Raw genomic sequence first — 24623 nt, 5'->3', positions numbered from 1 at the left:
AAAAAACTCACCCACAGCGGAACACCAAAATCGCTAAATCAAAACCCCTTAACACCGGGAATTTGAATTTCGCGCTTTTCGGTGTTCTGCAGTTTCGTTATTTTGGTCTCCTTCAAAAGACTTTGGATGTTCTGGTCTTTCGGTGTTTTGAAGATACCCATGTGTGTGTGTGTGTGTGTGTGTATATATATATGTATATACATATATATATATATATATATATATATATATATATATATATATATATATATATATATATATACAGACACACACACACACACACACACATTTTATATATATATATATATATATATATATATATATATATATATATATATATAGCTATATACATATATATATATATATATATATATAGATAGTTCCCCTTTATAATCTTGAGTACTGAAATCTCGAATTTCAGTATCCCGAGACCATAAAAGTGAATTTTTAAAATAGCGAAAGTACATAATCGCAAATTCGAATATCTCAAATTTATGGTTATGGCTTTACGCTTCGTTACGTCCAGTGTTTTTGTGTATGGTGTCGTGTGAATTTAGTTGCAGTATAAGATAAGTGAGTGTTTTGTAAGGGTTTTGGGTGGGACTTTGAATGTATGAGTGTGTTTGTAAGTTGTATGTGTGAGTTAGGGTAGGCTGGTGAAAGTATGAGTAAGTGTTGGATGTATTGGTATTTGCATATGTGTGATGTGTGTGGTATGTGTGTGAGAGACTGTAGAATCTCTGAGTGTGAGTTTGCTGTCTTTTCCTGTTTGTGCGATCTTGAAGTTAGTATATATAAGCAGGGGGGGCTTGTCCCCCTGCTTATATGTAGTGTAGGTGTGTTGATTTGTGGTATTGGGTTTGTGTATGTAGTGTGGGTAGGATAGTGTTTGTGTGGTGTGGTGGTTATATGTTCGCAGTTTTATATTTCACGGTTTTGGTGTTTCAGGAATTTGAATGTTCGCCTTTATGGTTTTGAGATACTGAAATCGAGATTTCAGTATTTCAAAAATATAAAGGGGAACCATATATATATATATATATATATATATATATATATATATATATATGTATATATATATAAATATATAGATATATATATATATAAAAAATATATATATATATATATATATATATATATATATATATATACATAAATAAATAATTAAATGGTTCATACAAATACTAATAAGAAAAAGAAAACTTTTTACTTACTTTTACTCTTAGTGTCATTCAAAACATTAAAAGCATAGTGTGGGTTTTTCTTTACAGTCCACTGATAAGCTTAAAGTCAACAAAAGTCTAGTGTTTTCTCAGCCACTTTTATTTGCAAAGGCATATTTCACAAATGTGGTTGATGCTTTATTTACTAATTTCAGTGTTGCTGGTCTTCCTGATCATCGCCATCTCCCAACACTAGACTCTAATTCAAGTACAGGTGCTCCCAATTATTCTAGACAATTTCTATGCTTTTTTTGTCTCGGGAATTTTGCTTTGGAGCACAGGAAAAAGGTTTTACTGGCAATGTCTCTCTATGAACCTTACTGTCAGAAAAATGAGAAGCAAAGTCCCTTCTGCTTGCTGGCTAATTTTTTTGTGGGATAAACTTTATTTCCTTTTTATCATGTTCTGCATCAAAAAATTTCCTTCATCCTCTATGAAAAAACCTTAAGACAGCTGGATACAGAAGTATGAATCTCTCACCAGCCTCGTGGCATTCTGTGATTTCTGGGATAAATTTCCTTCTTTTCTTCCAGGTCTATATTGAATAATTATTTTCCACAAACACTGTGTCTCCAATTTTAAAACTTTTCCCTTCTGCCACAGTTTTGTCAGGATCTCCTCTCTGCAGGTCTGATTGCATCTTTACTTGTATAAGTCTTGGCTGCTTTCTCATGGGATGGTCAGGTTTGGAGCATACACATGATTTGCTCTTTCAATGAACAAATCCTGCTGTGGAACACAAGTCCAGTTGCTTATTTACATTTTCATAAAATTAGTTTAGTCTGTTCCTTCCAATTTCTCTGGTACTGCAGAAAATCTCAGGGTTTCTCTTCACTCTGTCTTTTAACTCTACTAATTTTGAAGCAGCTCTTCTTGAGAAGTCTCATACTCGGACATCTTTTTAATTTCAATTTCTGATTTTTCAGTTCATCTGAATAGACAGTTAAAACTTCTATTTTTCCAGCATTTTGTTCAAGTTGATATATTCCTTCAGTGTTGATTTATTTTAATCACCTCTGAGTACACTTGATTTACTTTTCCTCTAAATTACTGGAAGACATCTCTTGTACTGCTTTTTGTAAACCTCTACAGAGTCCTTCCCAGACAGTATTTTCTCTCTTTCTCCTTTTCTAGTTGATTTTCTTTCAGGTTCTACATGTCTTTATGGTATCCATGCAGTGTACTTACTAACCAGTAACTGAATTTACCCCCCCCAAAAAATAAAAATCTGTTTCAGTGACATTTTTTGGTCAGTTCTATTTTCACACTGCAAGATATGAAATTAAGTTGTTGATCAGTATGCCGACATTTTGGAAGTTGTATTTCCTTGAACTCTTGTCTATTTCTCCTGTTACCTTTCAGGTCTTCAGCCTAGTCTCTGTTGACCTAAAAGCATTCTCTGACCACTGCATACAGTAGATTGTTACAAGTGGTTTATGCTGCAGGCAACTGTTTCACTGGGAATGACTTTGCAATCACTGATTCTACCCCTGTGCCCTTTCTTTACTAGGAAGAAGTCTGCCTGAGTTGCACGTTGGCTACTATGTATGTGATCTTGCGATTGACTCTCTTGCTGAACCATCTGTTCACAACCATCAAGCCATTTGTTAGACTGAGGTCTAGAATGGACTCCTCCTCTTCATTCCTCATGTCCTGTTCTGTGTCCCAATATCTGCATTTAGATCCCCACATTATCAACACTAACTCATGTTGTCCTGCTTTATCTGGTAGATCCTGCAACTGATGCTTGAATGCATTCTTATCCTCACCATCACAAGCCTGCTATGGGACACAGGTTGAGATTACAAACAGTGCCCTACCTTTACACTACAGCCTGATTGCTTTGAGGCTGTCACTAATTCTGCTAACCTCCCTCACCACAATTCCCACATAATTTCTATTCTGTCCTGCACCTGAATAGTAGACTCTGGATCCTAAGCCAAATGACTTTGCTGCACTGCCCTTCTGTTTTATCTCCTGGATACAAAGGATTTCCAGCCTCCTCCTTTTTTAAACACATTTGTTAAAACTATTTTAACATTCTCCATTTAAGTACGATGTACATCATATACATTTTCTTTGCTACTATCATCAATCCAACATTACAAAAATTGCTAAATCCCTGCCTTCTCTTAATTCTCACCCCCCCCTCTTGAACATTATTATGCATATATTTGTTCCCACAAGTTGCATTTACTTCTATGTAATGTGTTCCTTCCCTTTTCTAAAGATCCCTCTTCCAGATCTTTGATCTCTTTTATAATATTCTATACCTCATATACAGGTGGTGTAGACTTTGATTTCCATTTTCTAGTATTTGCTTTTCTGTCAGTCAACAGAATTAAACTTATGGCCTTACTATGTCTAGGCAATTTAGATCATGTATCCCAGCTCAAACTAATCATTTCCTTACAGCCATTTGCTCACCCAATATGTCTGATAGAGTACTCTGTAGGGAATTTTTAAAATCTTCCAACTCATTACACTCCCAAAACATAAGTTCCCATTACCTCGTTCTTCTTCATCATACCTCCAACATTTGCTGTCTACCTGAGGAACAATTCTTTGAAAAATGCTTGAGGTACAAAAATAGCTATGTAAACACTTCCATGCAAAGATCCTAAACCTTCTGGAGTTGGTTGCATACTTTGGAGCCATACATATGTCTTACCATTGTTTTTATTTTGTAAATTGGCTTTCCAGTCTCTCTTCCTAATTTTTTCTAACCACCACTCATTCTTATAGTTATCATGCGATATTTTATATGCCCTACAAACTATCCATTTTTAGCAGTGGCTTCTGTTTTAGATTAAACTAAAAACTCCTTTATCTGTACTCTTGATATGAAGCCCTGGTAGGTAAGGTAGTCTCTAGCCTGCAATACAAACATCATCTTGGCTTCATCCCCCTCTATTACATTTCCTGAGTTATTTGCTCCCACTATCTTGGTTCCTTTGCCAGGTTTTTCCATTAAATGCAGCCCTTCTTGCCTATTTTATGTACCCCTACTTGCGGTCATCTCTGTTGGCAAAAATCTCCTTTCTCATATTGTCCAGCCAACTCCTTGATATCATGTCATCCTCTTCCAAGCTAACTCCTTTCATTGAACCTATATTGATTGTTGCAATCCTTTGTTCATGTTTGGCAGGTTGACTGTTTGACATCTAGCTTTTGCTTAACAGAGCTATTCCAGGTAACCAAAACTGGGCAATCAGTCACCAGCCAGCCAGTAGCTTATTGACCCACAGCTGCTGAGTTTTATGACAGGCATACACACTGGCCAATAGGGGCACATAGATCCCAACTACCATTAGCATGGGTCATAGTGTAGGCCAGGTCCTCAACCCATATATTACTGACAAATGCCCATGCCCATTTTTGGTAACATTAATGTGATCCAGTCATCAAGAGTTAATTTTTACACTGTTGAGTGGCTAGCTCTGACATAGCACACAGTTTGTGAACTGTGTTCCTATCTAGAAGATACTGTGCACCACAACTTATGGTCAAAATGGTCTGTACAACTCTTCCCTGATAGGCACTATTTAGAGTCTGTGCTGCTGCCCATAAGTCCATTTTTTAAACAAGAAATATCTTTCTTTTTAATTATTGCGTATGATCTAGACAATCATACATTTATATAAATGAAAACAAACCATACTGACATAATTTTAGTTGCAATAATTATACATTACTTATAATCTATCTAATCACTGTTAATCAAACATTAAATAGCTCATTCAAATCCTGCCTTCTGTTAAACCTCATTCCTCCTCTACATGTATCGTTCCCACAACTCCCATTTTTTCTATGTAATTTGCTCCTACCCTTTTCTAAAGATCTAATTTCCAGTTGTTTTATCTCTGTTACTATATTCACTACTTCTAGTACAGTTGGTTTAGACTTTGATTTCCATTTTCTAATAATTGCTTTTTTTGGCAGTCACCTTAGTTAGACTAGGCGAGTTTGAGGTGGAAACACAGCATATTTTTGGAAGGTGAGAGGAACCCCACAGAGACGCAGAAAGAACATGAAAATTCCGCACAGGCATTGGCTGGAGGTCAGGATTGAACCTTGTATCTTTTGCATGGGAGGCAAAGACCTTAATTGTTATGCCTCTGACTCCATACATTATTTCAGGAGTGCTACCTTGGCTTAGCTGGGAGCTCCTTAGCCTTTCTACCAAGCTTTCCATTCAGAATCCTTGTGGGTTACTTTGGCTCCTGCTACTATCTCTGCAGCCAGTTCCTTCCCCTTATTGCTTCACACTCACCTCACCTGCACCCAGACTTATAAAAGCAAGTACCTCAGATTTATCTTTCTGGTTTTCCAGATCCAACTGGCCCAGAAAGTCCACTGCCAAAATAAGATACCTGGAACCCCCTCCAGAAATGGGCTGCATATCAGAGGAGAGGAGGCTGTTTCTTCGTCATCCCATGTAGAAGACCTCAGTTTCTCCCAGTAAAAGGACTCATACAGGATAATAAAATTTAGAATTCCAAGATCATCTCATCATCACAAAAAAGCTGAACAGAGCCTGCAGATCTGCTGTACAAGCCACTTGGATGGTGCTTTCACTAGATGACATACTAAAAGATATGCATATATGGAGACATCACAGTAAAGTGACCTTGGTGGTTAAAAGTGGACAAGACACTGGATTACGCTATCATGAGTTTATTTTGTGAGCAGATACTTTTGAGCTGTATGCATCCATCTGGACAGTAGCCCTCAAGAAATGTGTGCCTCCTCACTAAACTACCTTACACACATTATGTACCCACAGAATTGTACTAGATGAAACTGCATCCTGTGGAAGTAATGTCTGAATGTCCCTTGTGGGATATCTTTGTGATCCAGACATCTCTGGCTATCTTTATAAGCAGCCTTATGCTCAGGGTCAGCACAGTGGATGGGAACTAGGGTGTCATGATCCAGCACTGTAATTCACCAGTACTCATGGCTCTTCACCTTCACTGAGGACACTAAAGCATCCTTTACTGATGCTCTCTCTAAAAATTGGTGACACTCTTAAAGCAGTAAAAGAAAGGGGACTAACCCCTTTCAGTTGTGGGTGTGAAATTTCTCCCCCGCAGGGCACATAAACAACTTAACAGCTTACCATGTGCTCCCTAAAAGCAAGATGGTTGACGGCCAAAGTGTTTACTGAAAGTTTTGGCAACCTCATGGCCAAAACAAATGTTTTCTTTCGGTACCCAAATTCCAAACATCTCCACCACCACCACCCATTTCTTACATCACAACCCTTGTCTTGTAGCCTACTTACCAAGGAAACTGTACCCCAAACTACACAGACTATCTAGCTTTCTCAAATTTCTTTAATCATCCATTCTCAAGACTTCCAGAAAGGGTAGTTTACATACTTTCCTCAGTTCAATGTCATTGTACCCAAAAGACATTTGAAGATGTGTGGAGACAGGTCATTGTGCAACTAGCAAAAAGGTGGAGACATAATTGGCCTATAGCACCATGGCCCAGACCTGTCTGTTAGAGGTATTTGAGTCAGGTCTCAGTTTCTCTTCAAAGTACAACAGTCTAGAATCTCTCACTTCCATGCAGGTGATTCTTTTCAAACCTGACTCACTCGGGTTATCCAAAACATTAATTTGAGGAACATAAACATTCCTGCTGAGATCTCTACCGCACACACAAACTGGTACCACTTTGGGACACTTAATTCATGCTAGAAAAGTTGACAGCACCGTCATTCAAGCCAGCATCCTCTGAAAAGCTGAAGTACCCTTTTGTGGAGGACTCTGTTTTTGGATGCCATTATTTAAGCTTAAGACAGACAAATCATGTTACTACAGATCCTGTCTGTATGCCCCTGTCTGAATGCAAGTAATTCTACTGTATTAATGCCTACTATAATTTTGTCTTGTATTATTGTGGGGCTTTTCTTCCCAGGTCTCTGCTGAAAACTGTCCTCTGGCCCAGTCAGACATACCCAGTCAACAAATGTAATAAATAAATTCAATTCTAGCCCCTCATTTATGCCAAAGATGGACAGAATATCTAGACTGAATCAGCTCTTGCATGTCAGCATGTTCTTTAAGTAGTCAAACAAGGGAGAGTACTTGCACTACACAGACATGCATAGGCAGCTGAGGGATTTACATTGACAAGATTAAAAAATATTAGTAAGCATAACCAATCATTTTTCCAGGAGCAAATGAGAAAACAAAGTCACTAAACAGTCTTTTGAAATGGTTAGCAAACTGTGTATAGTTCTGTTGCCAAAAGTATAGAAAAAGAGTTAAAGTACTCTCAAGGTACAATTGACTAAAGTGGTATCTATATCCATGGCTTTTCTTCATAGCTCTAGCATTTTTGGCTTCTGTACACACTTTTATAAAACAGATCCTGATCTTTCTTTAGCGTTATTGTGATTAAGTGAATGTTCTCAGAGAGACTCACAGGAGGGCCAGTAGAGGAGTCTGTCCTTCCTGTCTTGTAGTCCGAGATCTATAATGTCAGATACATAAAAAACTAAACCAGCAAATAAAGCTCCAACTACAGCAAGGTTTTTACCCTTTATCTCCATGCCTTTTACCTCAGACTGAGCTTTGCATACATGCGAACTGGAGAAGAAAGGGTACACTAGGCATTGTAGGATAGTCGAGGAGGGACTCAGCATGTGGAAAAATAAATTTCTTGAGAAGACCTGATTTCCATGGCTAGGAGTCCTACCAGCCTCAGTTGTACCCTTAGATCTAGCATTATGCTAAACAATCAACTTTTGTAGTTTTGTGCCATCAACAAACAAAAGTTAGGTACTTACCACAGTGAAAGAACTGAATGACTGAGCCCATTCTCATCAAACAGTAGGACTGAAACTTCTAAGTCTTTTCAGTTAGCTCAAAATCTAAAACATTCCCAAGCTACTAACCCCTCCCTTCACCTATGGTGTTTTACCAACTAGCCTCCGCTCCATACTGCAAGTGTTCAGCTTAAAACTAAAGCAACAAAACCAGTAACTTTCTAGAATACATGCCATGAGACAGGAAAGAAGAGTATTTTGACAGCGGACCTGCTCATCCAGATCTACCAATAAGTATATAACTTTTCTATCTAGAATGATGAGGTCTTCCCTCACCAACCAGTAAGACAGAATCACAAGCTTATCCTTCTGGGTTGTAATACAAACATAACCTGGATGACTATGTTGCTGAATGAAGTCTAAGATCTATAGTTCCCATCCAGCTTTTGTAGTGTTTTGCAAAAATATTCAGGTTTGATCAGGTAGCAGTTTTGCAAATATTCAAGGGTGTATTCTGAAAAGGCCTGAGATGTTGCCACTGCTCTGACTGCACTAAAGGCATACAAAGCAATATCTTATTGCATTTTAATAGCAACTGTGATTGTATAGTGACATCTCTGCCAGGGAATGTAGGGCGATGCATATGTCTGCATTGCTAGCTGGAGTTTTGTAAAGAATTTTATTTCACTTATCACACTTTGTACAAATGCTTGAATTAAAATATATTTGTAAAGTTACTTGTGTTAAAATGCATCAACAGTAGGTCCTGCTGGACAGAAGGAATGCATGCATGCATATTAGATTGCATTGTTTTAATTGATCAAATGTGTATGTTTATCAGAGAACCCTAGAAAGGTGGAAAGTTTGAAATTCTGTTATAGTTTTCAGATGCTGCCACAGATCTTAGCAAAGCTCTGTGTGTATTGTACCAGTGTTAGGTGACCAAAGGTGATGTCATCGTCTAACCAGCATCTGGTTTCTTTGGAACCTGAGAGGAAAGATTTATGAAAGAATATGTATCTCACACATCCACACAGACAGAGAAATCTGGCTTTTGCTGTGGTAAGACACTCTGCACACATCAGCTTGCCTTGCTTTAGTAAGTAATCAGGGAACAGTAATTCTTTACTTAGTCAGGGTCATTTAGTGAGGATAGTTTAGTATTGCTTTCTGCATCTGTGAGAAACTTTCCAACTATATTATTTTTTTATATCTCTGTGGTTGAAACTCTGTTTATTGTATTTAGTATTCTCTTGTTTTTTGTTTTATTATTTATCATTAAATAGTTTAATACCTTTCATTGGGGCTGGTCCTTTAGAAAATACTTTTAACACCTTGAGAGTACTTCTGCTTGTTTTAGTGACACTGTGGCCACTCCTGAAAGCCTTGCTGCTTTGTTCACACTCAATTAATGTTACACAGTATAATTGGGTATCATTTGTAAGAGCCTTAGGGTAGCTGACTGGTGGCAGCATGATTACCTCAGAGTCTGGGCAGAAAGGGGCACAGCTAGTATATATGTGCCAGTTTTTCTGAGGTGTGTATGTGTGTGTGAAACTCAAATATCCAAGTGTGTGTGTGTCAGCTATGAGGAACAGGGACACAGAGCTCCAAAGTGGTCAGTGTGGAATTTTGTGTGGGTCTGGAAAGAGAAGGAGAGTCCAGCCCCAGGTCTGGTGTGTGCTCCCTGTGTGCTCTTAAGGGAAATGTTGCTTGGTGCAGGGAGCTGCATCTGGAAATACTGTGCGAATCCATCTTTGCTCTTAGTGACCACCCCTCAACAGAGTCAGTGGTGAGGATTGAGTCTCCTTGATTGCTGGTCTGAAGTAGTGACCCATTACATATTGGTGGCAGCTGGGTGGGATATTAAATGAACTTCAGTAGCTGGTGGGCAGTTGTCACTGAGGATGTGTGTACTCTCAGCAGCAACAAGGTAAACAAACAGAGTTTCATTTTCACAACAGTTTATTTTTGTTAATTTAGTTTAGTCAGGGAAAGCAGGATTATAGGAAGCTGAAAAAGAATCAGTTGGCCAAGGTGTGCAAACCCAAAGGACTGGTGCATGCCAGCCTAACTAAAGAGGAAATTATTTTAACCTTAGTCACAGCTGCAGCATGGGCCAGCAACCTGAAAACAACCACTCTAGTGATGGGGATGTGCAGTCTTCAGAAACAGGACAGTTCATCTCTTCCTCAGAGGATTTAAAAATCCATCTGGTGTTAGAGACTTGAACAGGAGACAAATGACTGGAGAAACAGATGGAGTTAGAGTCAGCAGAGAGACTGTGGCATTTGGAGGTTGAAGAAAATGATAAACGGCGCCAACATGAGAGGGAGATTATGACTCTTCGACAGGGTTATGTAGATAATGGGGAAGCGAATATCTAAACCCAAGAAGCAATAAAGGTCAGTAAATTTATTTCACAGTTTACAGAGAGTGATGAATTTGATAGTTTTATATACATGTAATTGAAAGGGTATGTAAACAGCATAATGTTGACCAAGGGCTTTGGGTACGGTTCCTTCCCCCTTACTGCATGGTAAAGCTGTAACTGCTGTTTCTAAATTGTCTGATACCGACTGTTTAAACTGTGATAATGTAAAACAATGTTTACTAAAATGTTTTAAGTTAACACCTGAAGTTTACAGAAAAAAGTTTCATGAGCATAGACACAAGGCAGATGAAAGTATATGTGATTATATTGCTGAGTTACCCACTTATTTTCATAGGTGGGTGAGTGGGTGTCAGGTCACCACTTTTGAAGGGCAGGCAGACCTTTTGGAGTGGGAACAAGCCCTTAGCACTTTGCCTGAGGACATGATAATCTGGTTGGCAAACCAGGAGTGTAACTCTGCAGATGAGCTTGGGACAAAAGGGGATCTCTAGCAAGCAAGACACCACTGCACAAGAAGGGGATACCCATTGCTGCACATGGTTATAGGGGAACCCATGGTGGGTAGCCTAAACTACCCTGACAGAGTACACCAATAACAGGGGAAGCCACTAATCCAGGCACAAGGCCAGAACCAAGCATTAGTTATTTTAAATGTAACCAGAGAGGCCATGTAGCATACAAATGTGCACTGAGGCAAGGTGGGGAACAAAAGGTGAAGGAGCCAGTAAGTGGGAATAACAGCATGCCAGTGGTAAGTTGTCTGGAGACAACAGGGGTACCAAATTATCACTGAAGTGTGCATCCTATCTTAGTGATGAAGGGCAGGTCACTGCTAAGAGAGAGACAGCAACTGACATAACCATTGTGAAGCCTGTAGTGGTTAAAGAGGAGGAGTACTTGCTTGGGCGGTCCACACCAATCAGAGCTTTAGAAGGGACCCCATTCCAAGTACATTTGGCCAAGGTTCACCTTGAATGGGAGGGTGGAAAAGGAAGCAAGCAGGTAGGTGTGTTTGAGGTTATGCCTGCAGATGTCATGATAGGGAATGATTTTGATAATGCAGTACCTTGTGTGCATGCAGATACATGCAGTCAGCTTGGAGACAGGCATGTGTGTCAGGTAGCCTGCGAGAGACCCAGATAGACCTCACACCTGAAGCTGGGGCTAGTGAGGTGGCTATTTCTGGGAGGGAGCTACCCTGTAGCAGTGAGCCTGAAAGTAAGCCACAATGTTCCCAAGGACAAGGTGACCACAAGGACAGAGGTGAGTGGTAGTACCCAGGCTGACAGTGAGGCAGCATTGTCAGAAGAGACCAGGCTTCTGGTGGAAAGGGACCTGGGAAGGGTCACAAAGGTAGAATTGAGACAGGCTTAGATTTCAGACCCTGATTACAAGGCTTGAGGGAGGTAGCTAAGGAGGCACCTAATTCTTGAGGAAAAGGGGAGACTGTATACTGGAACAAAGGGTTACTATAAAGACAGTAGATCCCTGAAGGAGGGCTAGAGGGTGAAGTAATACAGCAGCTGGTACTGCCCAGAGCCTACCATCTGACACTTCTAGCCATAGCCCATGACATTCCTTTTGCAGGCCATATGGGCACAAAACGTACCAAGAGATGTGTTATGCAAAACTTTTATTGGCCTAGGATTGCAAGGGATGTAACAGGGCACCACAAGACCTGTGAGCAGTGCCAAAAGGACAAGGTCAAAGCTCCTTTAATGCCTTTGCTTGTGATTGAGCTGTTTCAGAGGGTAGCTATGGATATTGTGGAGCTTCTGACAACCCCAAGTTCCACATGGAAGAAGTATATCCTGCTGGTAGTAGATTATGCTACTAGATACCCTGAGGCAGTGGCTCTGTCCTCCACTGAGGCAGATAAGGTGGCAAATGCTTTTTCCTGAGAGAAATATTGACTAACAGAGGTGCCAATTTTATGTCAGACCTCCTGGCTTGTCTGTGGGAGTGCTATGGGGTGAAGCACCTAAAGACCACCCCCAGACTAATGGTCTTGTGGAGAGGCAAAACTCTACACTAAAGATCATGCTATGGGCATTTTCAGACCAGTTTAAGAGAGAGTGGAATAAATATTTGCTCCATCTGCTGTTTGCATACAGAGAGATACCCTAGGAATTCAAAGGTTTTTCACCCTTTGATTTCTTGTATAGGCATAGGGTGAGGAGGCCTTTAGATGTGATTCGCAATGAGTGGGAGGGTGAGTGTGAATCCCACAAGGAGTCTGTTGTGGTATATGTCCTAAACCTCAGTACAAGGCTTATGGAGCTCATGGGCTTGGCCCAGGAGAATCTGGCAGGAGCCCAACAACAGAATAAGGTCTGGTATGACAGGAATGCTCAATCCTAAGAGTATGCTGTGGGACAGCAGGTTATTGTGTTCATTCCTGTCAGACACATTAAGCTTCAGGCATCTTGGGAAGGACCCTTCAGAATGGGAAGGAAGGTCAATGATGTTAATTACATGGTAAATCTGCTAGGCAGGAGGCAGTGGCACAAATTGTACCATGTTAACATAAAGAAGCCTTACCCTGATAGGGAGGCCTTGGTGCTGAGTATTTGCAGTTGATGGCAGGCATTCTAAAAACTTAAAGGGGCTTTGGGAGGACACACTGTGCTAACCACCCCAGATTGCAGCAAAGAATTTGTTGTGCAGGTTGATGCTTCAAACCATGGGGTGGGGGTTGTACTTAGCCAGGTTTCCTCAGAGGGAGAAGGGCATCTAATTGTATATCTCAGCTGCAGACTTCAACCCAGCGAGGAATGTTATGCAGCTGTAGAGAAAAAATGTCTAGCCATAGTATAGGCACTGCAGAAACTTCAGCCCTATCTGTATGGAAGGAAATTCACTGTGGTTACAGACCACAATCCTTTAACATGGCTACATCATGCCAGCCATCAAAATGCCAAGTTATTAAGGTGGAGTCTAGGGTTGCAGGCAGCACTGTAGTGGGGTCAGCAATGCCAATGCAAATGGTCTCTCAACACAAGGTACAAGTTCATGTGTTCTCAGACAGCCCATTTCTCTCAAGAGTTGAGTTTTCAAAGGGAGTAAGAGATGTGGTGTTATGAGGTAGTATCATCTGTTCTAGGGACAGTAGGGCAGCACATATGCCAGCATAGCTAGTTGGAGTTTTGTAAAAAATTTTGTTGTTTGACTGTCACACTGATTTGTACAGATGTTTGAGTTAAAAATATATTTGTAAAGTTATTTATGTTAAAAATACATCAACAGTAGTTCCTGCTGTACAGAACATATGTATGTATATTAGATTGTATTGTTGTAACTGATCAACTGTGTATGTTTATCAGAGAAACCTGGAAGGGTAGAAAGTTTGAAATTGTTACAGCTTTCAGATGCTGCCACAGATCTTAGCAAAGCTCTGTGTGTCTATTGTACCAGAGTCAGGTGACCAGAGGTGATGTCATCCTCTAACCAGCATTTGGTTTCTTTGGAACTCTCTCGGTAGCAGTTTGGAACCTAACAGGAAAGATTTTTGACAAGATATATATCTCACACATCCACACAGACAAAGACCAACATCATCTGGCTTTTGCTGTGGTAAGACGCACAGCACATATCAGCTTGCCTTGCTTTAGTAAGTAGTCAGGGAACAGTAATTCTTTAGTCGGTCAGTGACATTTAGTGAGAATAGTTTAGCATTTTCTACATCAGTGAGAAACTATCCAACTCTTTGGTTTAAACTCTGTTGTTTATTGTACTCAGTATTTTCCTGTTTTCTGTTTTTATTATTTATCATTAAATAGTTTAATACCTTTCATCATGGCTGGTCCTTTAGAGAATACTTTCAACATCTTGAGAGTACTTCTTGTTTTAGTGACACTGTGGGCCACTCCTGAAAGCCTTGCTGTTTTAGTCACACACTACCATTTGCATTAGTGTTAGTTTTACACAGTATAATTGGGTACCATTTGTAACTTTGGGTAGCTGACTGGTGGCAGCATGATCACCTCAGAGTCTGGGCAGAAAGGGGCACAGCTAGTAAATCTGCACCAGCTTTTCCCAGGTGTGTATGTGTGTGTGTGACACTCAAATATCCAAGTGTTTGTGTCAGCTGCTCGGAACAGTGACACAGAGCTCCACAGTGGTCAGTGTGGAGTTTTGTGTAGGTCTGGAGAGAGAAGGAAACTCCAGCCCTAGGTCTGGAGCATGTTCCCTGTGTGCTCTTAAGGGAAACTGTGCTTGGTGCAGGGAGCTGCATCTGATAATACTGTGTGAATCCATCTTTGCTCTTAGTGACCATCCCTCACCAGAGTCAGTGGTGAGGACTGGGTCTCCTTGATTGCTGGCCTGAAGTAGGGACCTATCACAGCAACATTTAATGCAGTTTGAAAGTGAGATAGACAAACTCAGTAAGCTTGGTAAAGTTACTGTGGCTACCTTAGGCATAAAGGAAGGACTAGGCTGCAATAGCACTATGTAGAAGATTAAGTAAGGAGTATTGTCACATAATGCCTGTAATTCAGAAATTCATGTAGCAGACATAATGGCAACCAAAGATATATATATTCTATGACAAGTACTTCAAATGAGTCTTAGAACGGGGTTAGAGTCAGTGTTTCTGGCATAATGTACAAATCCTGTAGAGGAAAAGTCTCTGTTAAAGAAGGATGAATTCGGAATATATCTCTCAGAAAACCTTACAAACCTTTAAAGAGCCTAAAGATGAGTAACTAGTGCTTTGTGGAAATTAGATACAGGGGCAATATGCACATTGATGCAGGAATAACTTAAGTTTGTGTCAAAAATGTGTTTGTTTCCTGGGGTAGTGCATTGATCTCAATGGACCATTTGAAGGCACAGTCCAGGTGAGCATGACCACATAAGAAATGAACAAAACATATTTACTAACACAAGAATATTCTACAATATTTAGGTCAAGAAGCAGTCTAAAATGTCAAAACAGCTGAATAAATGGAATTCTGCTTAGAGTGTTGTGAATTAATTGAAGCCATAATGACTGAGATAGCTTATGCTACAGGGATAACAGCATATCATTATATAGAGAGTTGTGAACACATTAGAACAGGCAAGTGAGAATAGTTGTAGGAAAGGATACCATGGTGAGAAGACAGAAAATATGAGAAGGCATGCAGGGGTAACAGGAGTAGAAAGCGAAGTATTAGAGATTTGCAAACAGAAGAGAGAATAGGATGAAAGAAAGGGAGTAAATAAGGGGATGACAAGATGAGATAAGGAAGAAGTGAGAGAGAGTGAGTTTGAGAAAGGTAACAGCAATACGAGAAATGGAACAAAGCAGCTGTACAGAGCTCTGATCCTTTGTAAATAGCCCAAATAAAAAAGCTAGTCTTCTAAACTTTTCTAGTATTGGGTGTCTGGGCAAAAGTAAGGATATGGGTGACCATAAAAATTACCTGGTCATTGCTGAACGTAGAGCAACTATGTAATTAACCAAAAGAAATGAAGGTCTTGGTGATGCTTACCAATTTGGTGAGTCAGCAGGTTTCCAAAGGTCTGCAGATGTGCAGGCTTCTCCAGAAGATGCTGCCATAGCAAAGGAGAAAACACTTTTGAAGACAAGAATGGGACTATGAGAATGAGACTGGCTTTTTCTATTAACCTCAGAATAAGGGGAAACGGAGAAGCAAAAAAGGGAGACATTTCTAAGTGGGACCATCTTTGGAATACCCACCCAGCAGAGGGATCAAGAAAATTAATTTGCTGCATTGGGTGTTGGCTGGGGATGCAAATCAGTGGCAGGTTTTCTCTAGTGCCAGAAGAGTTTCTGGGCTACTGAAAGGCAGTTAGGCCACTCAAGTGGCAATGACCAAGACTGTCTGTGAACGAACTGGTCTGGCTGGGAATGTGGGTAGGTATCAGATAGGGACTTACTAACATAGCACACTGCAATATCCTTATTGCTTATCAATAGAGTGAGTAGCAGAGGGTTATTTCCTGCTTGTTTATGAGCAACGTAATTACCATGTTGTCAATGTATGAGCGGTAATTGCATCCTGGGGTAGGAAGTCCTAGAATGCCTAGATAGGAATCGCCTAAATCTCCAGAACACTGATGTGCAAACTAGTATTTGACACCACATAGACTGCACACTCTGCCCTTGACAATATTTCCCCATCTTAGGGCACAGGCATCCATGGTGGCAGTTACTACAGGGGTTGTAATTTGAAAGTACTGTCCAGACAGAGATGGAGTATGGAGGCACCATTGTAAGTGAATTGTATATACCCCAGATTTTCTTTTCTTCTGAGAAGCCATGGGATCTGATAACTGATACCACTGCATGTTGACAGTCCACCACAGCATGTTGACAGTCCACCACAGGACCATCAAGTGAAATTTGTCAAGAAGAGTCATGAAGACAGCAGCAGGTATATGAGCTAGTGCCCTGAGGCAAAGACTGCCTTTGATTGGGAATGAATTAACTTACTGTGGAGGAGAGATCCAGTCTAAATGAAGGTGTATATTGCAGTATAAAGTGTCTAGGATGATTTCATGTTACCATCAGCCTGGGTTCTATCTCAGACTGTGCAGTGTTTGCGGTAATTCCCAAGGGGGTGAAAAAGATGCAGAATAGACCTTCAGGGTTCCACTAGTCTGTCTAAAGTTGGAGTGGGTAGGAGCCAATCACCTAAGAAAGGAAACAGCCTGACACCTTGTAGCCTGTAGTATGCTGAAACCATGGATATGCATTTAGTAAACACCCTTGGGCTGAGAAAACATTGAATGAAGACCCTAGAAGAGATAATGATTAGCTCCTGTCCAAAAGTGCAGACACCACCAGTACTCCCTAGTAGTCTTTATAGAGAAAGGTATCCTGGAGCTCCAAACAGCAAATCCAATCTCCTTTTTGACAGATAGGGATGGATTGCACCATGACTGTACAGAATGTTTCCGTGGGAATAAACTCATTTAGATCACTTGGATCAAGTATCTTCCTGAAGTCTTTTTTCTTTTTAGGGAAGAAGAATTCATATCTTCGGTGTGGGACACCAGTGGGGAGTCCAAGTGCTTTGTGTTTTTTTTTCCCTTCATCTGATTTCAGAGGGACTCCCTATTGAAATCTCAAGACTGGCATTGCCAAGTTCTAGAAGAGACTGAAAAAAAAAATCAAAAACAAAACAGAAGAAGAAGAGCAAATAGTGAACATTAATCTTCTCCTTTAAACTTGTTTTTTTTTGCAAGGGAGGGCAAGCCCACCCCACACCCCAAACTTATATATACACTGATGCATTTAGCATTTTTCTTATTTCAGCATCAGACATAAATGAAACATTTTCCTTTCTAGCTTTTCTTGGAGATGAAGACACTATTTTTATTTTATTTTTTTATCTTACATTTGTTGACCAGGAGAATCTGACTGGATAAATGTCCATTTTCAGTAGAGGCCCGGTGAGAAAAGCTCCAGAGTTTGTAAATATACAAAGGCAAGCAAACACATACAGAGTCATTTAACAAATACAGAGCCCAGGTACAAAAACATAACATATTAGAAGTATATAGAGAAAAATATATATGTTTTAGCTGCAAATTGTAGTAGCAGGACATGTTAGTTGTATGTCCAATAATTTCTACTTGAATTAATGAGAGTATATATAATTCACCCATAGATATGTGTAAATTTACAATATTGTGTTTGAGTATGATGGTGTATGAAAGAGTTGGGGAGTACAGTGAGTAATAGAGAGCTTTCAGGAGTGTAGTAGTAGTACTCCTAGTAGATGAGGTTTGCATATTAAGAAAACTAGTACATACAGTAAATTAATATGCAGGGGTTGATAGAGAAAGTCCTGAGGGAAAAGCAGGTGTGGAAGGTCAACCTAGGGGAAGGCATGGGCATTATCTATTGATAAACAGGTGTTCCTTTAGTAATTGTTTAAACTTAATGATAGAATTTGCTGAGGTAATATCAATGGGCAGTGAGTCCCAGATTTTGCCTATGTAGTTAGGAAAGAGGGAGTCTCCTGCTGAGTTGTTGGTTCTGGTGATCTTGATTAAGGTCCTGTCACTAGAACGTAGTTGTCTTGGGTTTTCGTGTATTTTTACTAAATTAGATAGTGCTGGTATTTTGTCTGGATATAGCAGGATTTTTTTTATCGAAAACTAGTTGGTGGAATGTAATGAGATTTTGAAGTTCAAGCCATTTTAGTTGGTATAGTGAGTGGCAGTGATGTGAACGGTAGGGAGCATTTGTGGCAAACCTGGCAATTTGATTGTAACGTATCTAGTTTTGTAATTTCTGTTTTGGATAGGTTGGTGAAGATGGGGGCAGCATATAGAAGTGTGGATAGTAGCAGAGTTTGAGCCATAGTCATTTTTGTCTGTTGGTTTACATATGTTTTATTTTTGTACAGACTGTTTTCTGTGTATGTTTTTGATGGTATGATTTATGTGCAAGTCAAACTTCAGTTTGTTGTCAATTGTAACACCCAGTAGTTTTGTGTGGGAGTCTGAAGAGATAATAGTACCATCATTAGACATAATACTGAAAGAATCAGTGTCTAAGGTGGATTTATTTCGTTTGAAAATTAATAAATTTGGTCTTTTTGGGGTTCAGTAACAGGTTTTTACTGAGAAACCAAGCTTCAGTGGTTTTGAAGACTTGTTGGGTAGTGGAAAGGAGTGTGAGGGGGTTGGTGGCTGGGCAGACTAGTGTTGAGTCGTCGGCATATTGTATGACAGTTAGACTCTGCTGCAGTTATGGGCAGTTTAGAGATATCTCAAAGTCAAGGGACTTGGGCTCTGTGCTTGTGGAACCAATCCCAAAAGACTGCCTATAACTGGAGAGGGCACAAAGCTACATTTTAAACTTTTCAAAATATACTTGTTCTTTTTGTCATGTACATTTTGTGGAATAAAACTCACAGATGTCATATCTTTCATTAAATGTAAAGGGCATGTTTATCTTGAGGAGTTTTATGACCCATTTGGGACACCTTTTGAAAGATTTGCTTTCCATTATAATTAACACTATTTTCTGTAAATACAAATACCAACTGACAGCAAAAAGTACTAATATTAGGAAACAAGTGTCAAAGGAAATATAATAGCAAAGTCGGTTATCTTCTGAAATTGCCAATGCATTCTAACAAGGAGAAATACAAAATAGACTTAAAACAGCTGAAGAGGTAAACAGTAAATGAAACATCTGCTAGCCCTCTATCTTTCTAATTCTCAGTGCAGTGCTTTCTCTTTTTTAGGTAGTACAAACAAGATAATGAGCTACAAATGTGTCAAGATGCAGCAAAAGAAAAATGCCAAGGGCTAGGGTAGGGCAAAATCAAGGTGCCTAAAAGACAAAAGATAATACTGATATGACACACTGAAAAGCATTTGACAATAAACAGAAGTTCAAGTTGAGATATACAGCAAAACACTAAATTATTTTATGAAAATGTTTAAAGTTGATTAACTGTTTATCTGTGATAGCTGTTTGACAAGCAGAAAAAGAAATCTAGAGAGAAAGCTGACTTGCAAGGTATTGTGGGTAAGTAGGAAGGGCTAGTAGCCTAGTAAAGTTTTAGTTGTCAGATTACTGAATGTTTGCAGTTTCAGTATTACAGCTCTCAACCTTTTAGCTAACAAATCAGTGATAAAGCAAAACATAAGAGAGAGAGAACCAAAATCAAGCCACTTTATAAATATTGCCTTTTTCTGTCAAAAGGTAATACAGTAACATAATCTGAATTAAATTGGATTTTCTGAAGAATAAAAAATCTAGAACTGTAATGTCTGTATTATTTAGTTACTATAATGTTTAATAATTTTCCACCTATTTTTGCAAGAGATATCTGAAAAATCTGAGGCAAAATCATGGATGTTTTGAAAAAATCAGTGACAGTTCAGACAGCTATGAGTCCTAGATATATTTTCTCAGTACATGTTATTCAGCTAGGACAAAATGATTTGTGTATCCTAAAGCAGTCTGATCAATATATATTTTTGTAGGTGAATGGGGAACTGATTATCGTCCTGGTGAATATCTGGATACTGCTGTTTACAAAATAAATTCTTGATTGCCACATACCACTCCTTGAAAGAAAAACAATGAACATTTTGGCTTATTAGGAAGCACAAGTGACATGTGCCATTCAGTCCCCCCTCCCCCCCGCCGAGTCCCTAAACCATTTCTGAGATCCAGTCTCTTGTCACACTTGAAAGAAGAGGAAGGTACTGGCTAGGAGGTCCCATTAAGCCTAACTGGGCCAGTGGGCCTTACACTTGCAATAAGATGGGACTTTTGGTATTAGCCATTGTGGGTCAATCTGAATAAAAGATTATTCGGAAGCACAGAAACACTATATATAAATATATATATTTTTTAATTGGATGTCCTACTTCAGGAGTCAAGCCATTCCTGAGCAGCAGTAAATGTCAGCTTGTCATCCGACCTGTTGGAGTTGAATAAGTATGCATTCAAAAATAAGCCTAGATGTTCTGCACTCATATTAAAAGCAGTGACCAGATTCCTTGACAGTACAAAAATAATCATATTTCCATTACACATGCACTGAAGATGAACAGGGCGATACTTTGAACATTGAAACATTTTTACAAGCTTTTTAACATTGTTTATAAACTTTATATAAGATTTTTAAAGATTGTTATAAGACTTCAGTATGAAAAATCATTATTGGTAAGACTAACACAATTTTTTGAACATATTTATTTCATTTACAACTTATGTGAGTGGAGGGTAATGATTTTTTGTTATGCAACTGAATGACTAGTGAGATCACATTACACTATTTGCCAATGGAATTCTGATTGGTTCATTAGTCATAGGACAACTGAACAGTGTTATATAACAACTGTGTTATGTAATGGATAACTAGTTTTGATGAAGTCCTACCAACAAGGACGATAGCACTTACCTTTTAAATGTTTTGTTTGAAAGATACATTTCTTGAACAAATTAAAACCATTCTTTTTGTTTTATAATATGTTCCTTGATGGCTGTTTGTTTCTTAATATCAACTGAGTGATTTACCAAGACTGGGAGAACACTACGTGAGTATTTTTGATTTATTTGGTTGTCACTTGATTTTTGCTGCATGAACACATGCTACTTCCTGTTGTTATTGGTCTGTTTTCAGCATTGCAGTGTTTTCCCTTAAAGTGAACCACACTTTTGTTAGCATGGAATCCTTTTCCCAACCTAATCCTTTTGCTCCACTGGTGGAAGAAGTTCCACTAAACAATATTGATAGGATGGACACTAGTCAAAGATACCCTACTCAACTGATACTACTTTTAATTAAATGAGTGCCGGACATGTACAACAAAACAGAATAAATTTTCACCACCTGTTTTAATGGAGATAAAGTGAAATGAACGGACACCAACAGGAATCAGTTTCTGTTCCAGATAGAAGGAATGGTGCTATCTCAGCAGAAAACCACAACAGCAAATTGAATTTTAACAGTGGCGTTTCCTTTGAAGCACCAAAGGACCTCCACTTCTGGTTAAATCAAGAATTCCACATGTCAGCCTTATCAACAAATTCTACTACAGATGACTATACAATGGCTGAACTTATAAAGATATTTGAAAGAAAATTAACTAAGGTGTGTAACCTTCAGTTAGATAACTGTTATCTTAAGGAATGTATTAAGACTAGGAGGATACCCAAAGGGGCTGAGAATTTACAAATTCCCCAACAGAATAGTTGCAGGAACCAATGACTATTTAGAACTTACTGCCATGTTTGATAGGAATGTTTGTGAAATAATTGATTTTATTATTAGGAGAAACACAGACTTTATTTCTGATTTGATGAAATTAATACTTTAAATCAGAAAATTACAAATGACTTGTTGTTTAACATGTTAAAACTGAACTATACTGATGTTTAAAAAAAAAAAAAAAAAAAAAGTTGAACAGAATTTTTTACAAAGAAAACAGAAAAAAAACTGATACGCGATTACAATGATTACCACAACAGTGTTGCATATCCATTACCTAAGGCACCAAGCATTACATTCCTTCTAGATTTGAAACTCATTAGCGCCCCCCCCCCCTTAATCATCCACACAGAGTATATACCAGCATGACACAAACTACAGACATGGATTTGAATGAATTTTCCCCTCACTCTCCAAAAAAAATGAGAATTCATAATTAACCACACTGGCAGACAATTTTTCTTTTTACAACAATCTATACCCCCAGGATGTCCACCTTTTCACAGGAGGTTCAACAGATGGAAACATTAAACACAGGTATGGTGAAACAACTAGGGGGAAGAAGAACCAGGGTCAACTACCAGAAAAAACAAAGGAACCAAAAGTAATTGATATTAATCCACACAACAGAATAGTTTCCTCATATAATATTTTACATACCTTCAAAGGTTTCAACATTTTTAATTACAGCTCTATAGAAATACAGTAATGTCATTTTTCTTTGTTTGGCAAGGGTATCAAATTTGTACTGCACAAATGTATGGACATGAGGCACTTTACTAGAGATGAAGCTCTTTACGAGAAAATTAAACTTTTTAGTTAATACTAATGAATCAAATGCATTACTAAGGGAACATGATTTACTATGGAAGATAGTGGCAACATTTGTAAAGTACTGTGAAAAAGATAAATATAAGTTGGAAAAGCACTCATTCACACACAACCTGTCCAGGGAAGAGAGCAATATTTTAAACTCTCCCAAATTTAACGGGGACCTATGGGTTATGAAACCAGATAAAGGAGGGGCTATGGTTTTCATGGACTCTGACTACTCAGAGTTTCTAGTATACCTTTAGACCATAACAAATATGAAACAGTATCAAATAATGAAACTTTTGTAACACACAGGAAGATTGACTTGGTTTTAGATGATTGTTTGACACAGGGATCAATTTCACCCCAGGAACACCAATTTCTTAGTATAAAGAATCCCATTATATTGTCCATGTTTGGGATCCCAGAAATGCATAAAGACATTCTAGATCCCCTTCTAAGATTAATAGTGGCAGCACATGGGTCCAAAACTTACCCCTTGGCCATCTTTGTGGACAGGATATTGAAAAAGATGTTTTCACCTATAAACCATAATTTAAGAGATTCTTGGGATTTTTTATACAAGATTAAGAAAAGAATTTTACAACAACAGTGTTACTTTTATAACAAAATATATAATGGATTTATTCAGCTTCATATCACATACTCAGGGACTCAAATACTTTAATTCAGCTCTTTTAAGCCTTACAAATCTAGAAAATAGGCTTATAAATCTCCTTGTAGACTTGATGGAAATTTTACGAAAGTTTTATTTTTTTGAAGGGCAGTATTTTAAACAACTTAAAGGAGTGGCTATGGGTGCAGCATTAACCCCAGTATATGCTAATCTGGTGATATACAGCTGGGAACTTGAATATATTTTAAACTCAAGTTCAGTTTACACTGGAAATTAGTTTATCGCATATCTGAATGAAACAACAGTTTTTTTTTTAATTTTACCTACCAGACTGGTCAGAACAATTTAAACTATCTAGATGTGACCACAAGGACAGCAGTCTGAATAGATTTGAAACTACGATTTATAGGAAACCCAAATTTTCTAATACCTATTTGTACTCTGGTAGTAGTCACCCCTACCATATTAAAAAGAACTTATTTAAGGGCCAGTCAGACAGAACTGCCAGGATTCACTCTAACCTTAAGCTTTTTACAAGAACATAAGAGGATTCACAGAATGTTTTAGAGAGGGGTTACCCAGAGAAATTACTATCCACCATTGGGAAATAAATTCTACAGGACTTGGGGGTCAAATAAAAACCCAGTGGCAGCTGGTGACTTCAAATTAAAGGCAGGCTCCAGGAGACAGCTGAATGGGTTGGGGCCAATGGGAAGGGGGTGTGACCAACTAGAAAGGGGCAGAGCTATGCTCAAAACCACAACTGGAACTTTAATTAAATATGCTGCCCTGGGTAACAAACCATCATTATGAGAGTCCAATCAAGACAAAATGAAGTGTAGAAGAAAAAAATATTTCAATGCATTGGCTACATGACAGCTTACTTAATATCTAGATGAAAACAAAAAAGTTGTGAGGCATGAACAAATAAATTACTTTTTAAATATATTACTGGAATGCCAGTCAAAATCAAGTATAAAAAAAAAAACAACCAGCACTTAACTCAAACCACTTCTCCTTGGACAGCAGTTCTAATTATAATTTATATTCAGCTTTATAAAAGTACCAAGTAACATGC

Source organism: Protopterus annectens, chromosome 13.part0 (genome assembly GCF_019279795.1).
Source record: "Protopterus annectens isolate FY-2018-M chromosome 13.part0, PAN1.0, whole genome shotgun sequence".
NCBI classification, from domain to species: Eukaryota; Metazoa; Chordata; order Ceratodontiformes; family Protopteridae; genus Protopterus; species Protopterus annectens.
The sequence above is the reverse complement of the archived record's forward strand: the minus strand, read 5'-3'. Positions refer to the sequence as shown.